We start from the raw sequence: 6,081 nt of genomic DNA, 5'->3' as shown, positions 1-6,081 counted from the left end.
GTTATAAAAACACGTAAACTCAGAAGATGTGGACTGTGACTGCACCATATATCTAGTCGGGAGTGGTGCTGACTGAAAACAGATGATTTGGAGCGATTCGCCGCGCCATATGTTGGTCATTCTAAGGACTTATTGAACTACCCTCGTAGAACTAAAATTGTTAAATAATACCCATGATATAAGAAAAGTCACCTTTGCCCCACCGGTTAACGCTGCCCCCCTTACCCTACTTATTTTATACTTCATGAACATTTCTTGACAATATTTAATTTTTTTTGAAAACATAAGCTCAAAGATACAATATAGAAAATCCATACAAAAAGCTGTGCAAACTGTTCACATGTTATATAGACGGACCCTTGTATAGAGTTGAGTGGCTCTAATGTGGGATTACTTAATAGGTAATTAAAAACATGTTAGAAAAATTGAATGGATGTGTGTGATCATGTAGAATTTATATGATTTTTAAGAAATTTTTCTTGTTAGGTTGATAAATATGAAATTTCCAAGCTTAACATCTAAAATAATTTAAATTTCGTTCTTGTAAGTAGTAACGTACTTTAAGGCCAGCCTTTTAAATCCCTACCTTTATCAAATCCTGGCAACAATCTTTTACAAGTAAGACCTTTTGTTACAAGAATTTTGTCACTTAAATTTTTTTCGATAAACAAATCCAAATATTGCATTGGACAAAAACTTTAATAAAATTATTAAAACCGCATAATGCAGAGAGAGAGAGAGAGAAATTTATATTTTTTACATGGGATTTTATTTTTTAGAAGAAAATGTTCTTGCTAATAGTTGTTATTGATTTTTTCCGAACATTTTCAAATAAAATTCATTTAATGAAATCACGTCGTAATTTGCAGATTCGTCATAGAGAACCGTAGATCAGGAAATTATAAGAAATGGAGTTGGATGAACCTATTTTATTATCCTTCTGGGGAAAAAATAAACATTTGAAGCAGGAGGTAAAATGGTTAGACTTTACTATTTTGAACTGTTTTAAATTCTTACTGAGATTATTCAAATATCCTCAAATTTCTCTTAATTCATACAAATTTTACTTAAATCAATGGGATTTTTTTCGAGTTTTTACAATTCATTAGAATTTAACTTTCATTGCTTTGAAGTTTTATTCATTCATGCTGAATTCGTTCAGATATGCTAGAAATCCTTAGAAATTTCATTAAATACTTTTAAATTTAAAAGAAAATTAATCACATTATAAATCCGCCTGGGTGAATTAATAAAAAAACCACTGTCAAGGAAAATGCAAAATTGGAATTTTGCAGTCATCGGTATTGTTGCGTAGCAACAGAGTTGACAGTAGGGTGGTCAAAAAATTCGACTTTAGATTTTTCGTGACTCCCCCCCCCCCCCCCTAAAGCTGTTTGTGTTTCGGGAAAAGAAATTCTTCAAATTTGGTCTTTTTTTCAACGTTCACCTGTGTCCTCAGGCTTTTGAAATTGAATGGGGGCTTAAATGAAAAAACCTCGATTTAAAACAAAACTGGAAAAAAGTACTTGTTACAAACTATTTGTGAATTAAAGTATTCTCTTAAAAAGTGTTTGAAGAATAATTTTCACTAACTAACTTTCAATGTTGACACCCACAATCCCCTTTTACTGGGTCCGAAAAATGCCACAAAAATGTAAAATAGCATCTTGCTATCAAATCCATGCTAAAGACTGTATTTTCTAGAATTTCTTCTACGTAAACTATTTTCAATCGATAAGTAACGAGTTTCCAAGTATTTCTTTAATAACTTAAAATTGTTCAAACAAGCGTTATATGTTTAAACCAGTTTTTCTCCCCAAAAATAGTGAAAAGTCTTAATATTTTCGGAAAAATTATACAAATTTGATTAATTTCAAGAGTAGTACTTCTTGCTTAACATATTTGGTAATGAATTAAACAATATTCATTAGTTTAAAAAAATTGTCTCTCTTAAAATTGTAAAAAGTTAGCATTGTCGGAAATTAATGACACAATTGAAGAATTTTGATATAAATATATTCCTAAAGTATATTTGGTAATTATTAAAACAATTTTAATTTATTTCAACAAATTTTTTCCTCTCTCAAACGAGAAAAATTATTATTTTCTGGGATAATTGATTTAATTAACAGATACTGAGAGTAGTACTTTTTTCTAAAGGATATCTAGCAATTCTTCGAACAATTATTTTGTTTAAACAATTTTTATTTGTTTAGAACATTTTTTACTCTTTAAATCGAAAAAGGTACTATTTCTTGCAATTAATGACACAATTAACAAATTTTAATAGTAATGTTTTTTGTTTAATATGTTTTGAAATTTTTTAAACACTTACTAATTACTAAATTGCGTTTCTTCATAGGGAAGGTGAAAAAAAATCTAGATTTTTCGAATTTTTTACATAATGTTGCTTATTTTTTAGTATTTTCTTATCTTAGAATGTTTACCTTATATTGTTTTAATAATTAAATTCTATTGCTCCAAGAAGAGTATAGTCCTTTTTTTCTTAAAATTACTTCTCTGTTCTTTTTCATATATATAATGTATGCCTAATCTACATGCAAATTATTTTCAATTCAAAAGTTACATTAATCTACGAAGTAATTTTGAGAAAAAGGACGATAATTTACTTAGTGCAGTTAATTATAAGTATTTATGGAAATCATTCTTATTTAAACAATATAAGGCATATGTTCTAAGATAAGGAAATATTGAATAGAAGATGACATAATGTAGAGATTTGAAAAAACTATACTTTTGTACACCCTCTTTATAAAAAGACGCAAGTAAATGATTATTAATTCTTTCAAAACTATGCAAACTGTATCACTTTGAAAAATTCTTTAATTATGTCTATAATTGCAGAAAATAATAGATTGTTACGGTTTACAGTAAAAAAATTGTCTTTAACACATGAAAAATGTTTATAATTATGTTTTTAATGTTTATAATTACCAAATAACCTTTAATAATATATTGCTCTAAATATTCTTTAATTACGTCATTAATTCCAGAAAATAATATTTTTTTACGGTTTTGAGACAAAATTGTTGAAACAAATAAAAATGGTTTGAATAATTTTTCAATTTGTTAAACAAGAAGTAATACTCTCGATATTCATCAATTTCTTATCATTTACTCGGAAAGATAATCACTTTTCACGATTTATACAAAGAAAAATTGGTTTATACAAATGATAATTGTGAGAGTGGGAGGGTGGGAGGGTTGAGCAAAATTCGAGAGACGAATTGTTTTCCCACCTTGCTGTCCACCCTGTTGCCAATCATCGTAAATCCAGGTTTGAGTGTACTCTTTTTTTCCCTGAGAGTGGTATTTTCTCCATTTTCCCTGAGGCACTAATAATGCGATCAATTTTATTTTTAAATTAAAAGTATTTAATTAAATTTCCAAGGATTCCTGGTAAATTTGAACGAATTCAGGATAAGGTCCTAAGATTTTAAAGCAGTTCAAGTTACATTAAAATGGGTTGAAAAAATTTCAAAAAATGCCATTGATTTAAGGAAAATTTGAATGAATTTAGAGGAATTTGGTGGAAATGAGAATAATTCGAGGAAATTCATAAAAATGTATGGTGAATTAAAAAATGTTAATGAAGTAAAAACAATAAAAAATATTTTTTTAATTCTTGTATTTAGTAAGTTTTAAATAAGAAAAGTGTAAGAGAATTCAACAGAATTTGATAAAATGCCTAAGAATTAAAAGTGAGTTTCAAAAACTTCAAGGATAAAAATTTAAAAAAATCTAAAAGTATTTAATTAAATGAAGTAAAATCAGGCAACTAAAAATTTTAAATCTCTTTGAATCAATGAAAATTTACGAATTCTCTCACATCTTGTAAATAAATTCTACAAAATCGACAAAAATATGGTAAAATCCAGTGAGATTACATAAAAATTTGAGGAGATTTCCTAAAATCATGGAAAATGTATTAAGATACCTTAAAAACTTTTAAAACATTGAAACCATTAAAATTCTCGGAAATCCTTTAAAACTCCTCAGAACCTTTAAAAACATTTGAAAACCTTCTACGTAATGTAAAATCCTTCCATATATTCCAAAATACTAGTAAATTCTGAAATGAAATCTGAAATGAAATTAATTAAAAAATCTGTGAAACTTTTTTAAATATACTAAAATATATCAAATTCTTCAAAATCTTTCGAAATCTTTAAAAAAATTTTAAAGCTTTTGAAAATTACTTGATACTTTTTAAAAAACCCTAAAATCTTTAATATACTTCCGGCATACTTCAAATTAGTGAAATATATTGAAAATACCCTAAAATATTATATATCATGCAAAATCTGCAAATCCATTTTCTTTCAAAAAATGTTTCAAATTCTTTGGAATTCCTTAAAATGATTAAAATCAGTTCAAAATTTCTTTGAACCCTTTAAAAGGTCCTAAAATCTTAAAAATTCTTCAAAATATTTATAAATGCTTTTCAATGTTTATCAATTCTTATGAGCAACTAATTTGAAATCCATTAAAGTATTATGAAATCCTGTGAAAATAAACGAAATCTGATGATATTTCCGAAAATCCTGGCAAATTTAATAAAATAGCTTGTAATATTTTTAAATATCCTAAAACCTCATAGAATCTGGAAAATCGTTCAATATCTTTTTCATTCCAGTAAATTTTTTAAACCCCCATGAACATTTTTTAATCCCTTAAAATCATTCAAATCCATGATGATTCTTTTTAAATTTCTAAATCTCATGAAAATGCCTTTAGATCATTTAAAAATATCCTCAAATATTTTAAATCCTTCGAAATAATTGAAATCAACTGACATTTTTTCGAATCTTTTAAAATACACAAAAATATTGGAAGTACTCTGAAATATTTTTAAATCCGTTAATATTTTTTAAACCTCTGGAAAATTTGCTGTGCTTTTATAAATATAAAAACCCTTAAAATTGTTCAAATCTATTAAAAATATAAGAAATCCTTACAATTGTTCAAATCTGTTAAAAATAATAGGAATTTTTAAAAATATTTAAAGATGTTAAGAACAAAATAATGAAATAGATATAGACCTGAATTAAATAGCGATTAAGGATGTACACTACGTACAATCAATCTCAAAAGTTGCTTATGTTTAAAATGATTTATGAAATTTACAAAAAAAGATCTATTATTAATTTCTGTAAATACTAATTGAGGCTTCTAAGCACACTTCAGAAAAAATAATTCAGGTTCAAATTATTTATTTAACACTAGTTATTTCAAGGTTTAGTTTTTACTTCCACTCTAGGGAAATGTTACCATTTTTATTTAATCCCAATTATTAAGGCCCCATTTTATTGATGGTGTTAATTAAAATTGAAACTATGATTGGTTATAATAATAATAACTGTATGATTTCGCAAATAATTTTTAAAAATAAAATCAAACCAAATAGAAGTTTAGAGAATCATTCGAAGAATAAAATGAGACCTTGATCATTAGGATTTATTGAAAATTGCAACTTTTCCCTAAAGAGAAAAAACAAACTAAACCTTCAAGTAACTACTGTTAAATAAACCATTTTAGTCTGAAATATATTGTTCGGAATTGTGCTTAGAAGCCTCCATCGAGATTTAGAAATTAATAATAGATTTTTTAATTATTTTATTAATCATTTTAAAGATAGGCAACTTTTGAGATTGATTGTACGTAGTGTATATCCTTAACTCCTGGCTGATCAAAAGAAAAGTGACAAAAGTGATATTTTTATTCAAAAAAGTGATTTGAGAAAAACAAAGTTACTAAAAGTGAATGCGTGGCAGTTCTTATTAATTTAGATAGTTACTTAAAGTGCTTTTTACAGAAATTCCCTAAATTTTGATTTTTTCAAAATCCTTCACTTTTCCCAGGTTTCCAGGTTTTCCTTGATCTGCCGCCACCCTGATAATCACATGCATACGTTCACGTTCGATCGTCACTAAGGACTCCGAGAAAAAAACTAAGTGCCGAATAATCTTGAACGTTTCGCTGAAGATTTAGAGATTATTGAAAATGATTGTGTCTAGGATAATGAGACATGTAGAAAATAAAATTTGTACATGAAACTAC

The sequence above is a fragment of the Belonocnema kinseyi genome, chromosome 2 (genome assembly GCF_010883055.1).
Source record: "Belonocnema kinseyi isolate 2016_QV_RU_SX_M_011 chromosome 2, B_treatae_v1, whole genome shotgun sequence".
In the NCBI taxonomy this organism is placed as follows: Eukaryota; Metazoa; Arthropoda; class Insecta; order Hymenoptera; family Cynipidae; genus Belonocnema; species Belonocnema kinseyi.
The sequence above is the reverse complement of the archived record's forward strand: the minus strand, read 5'-3'. Positions refer to the sequence as shown.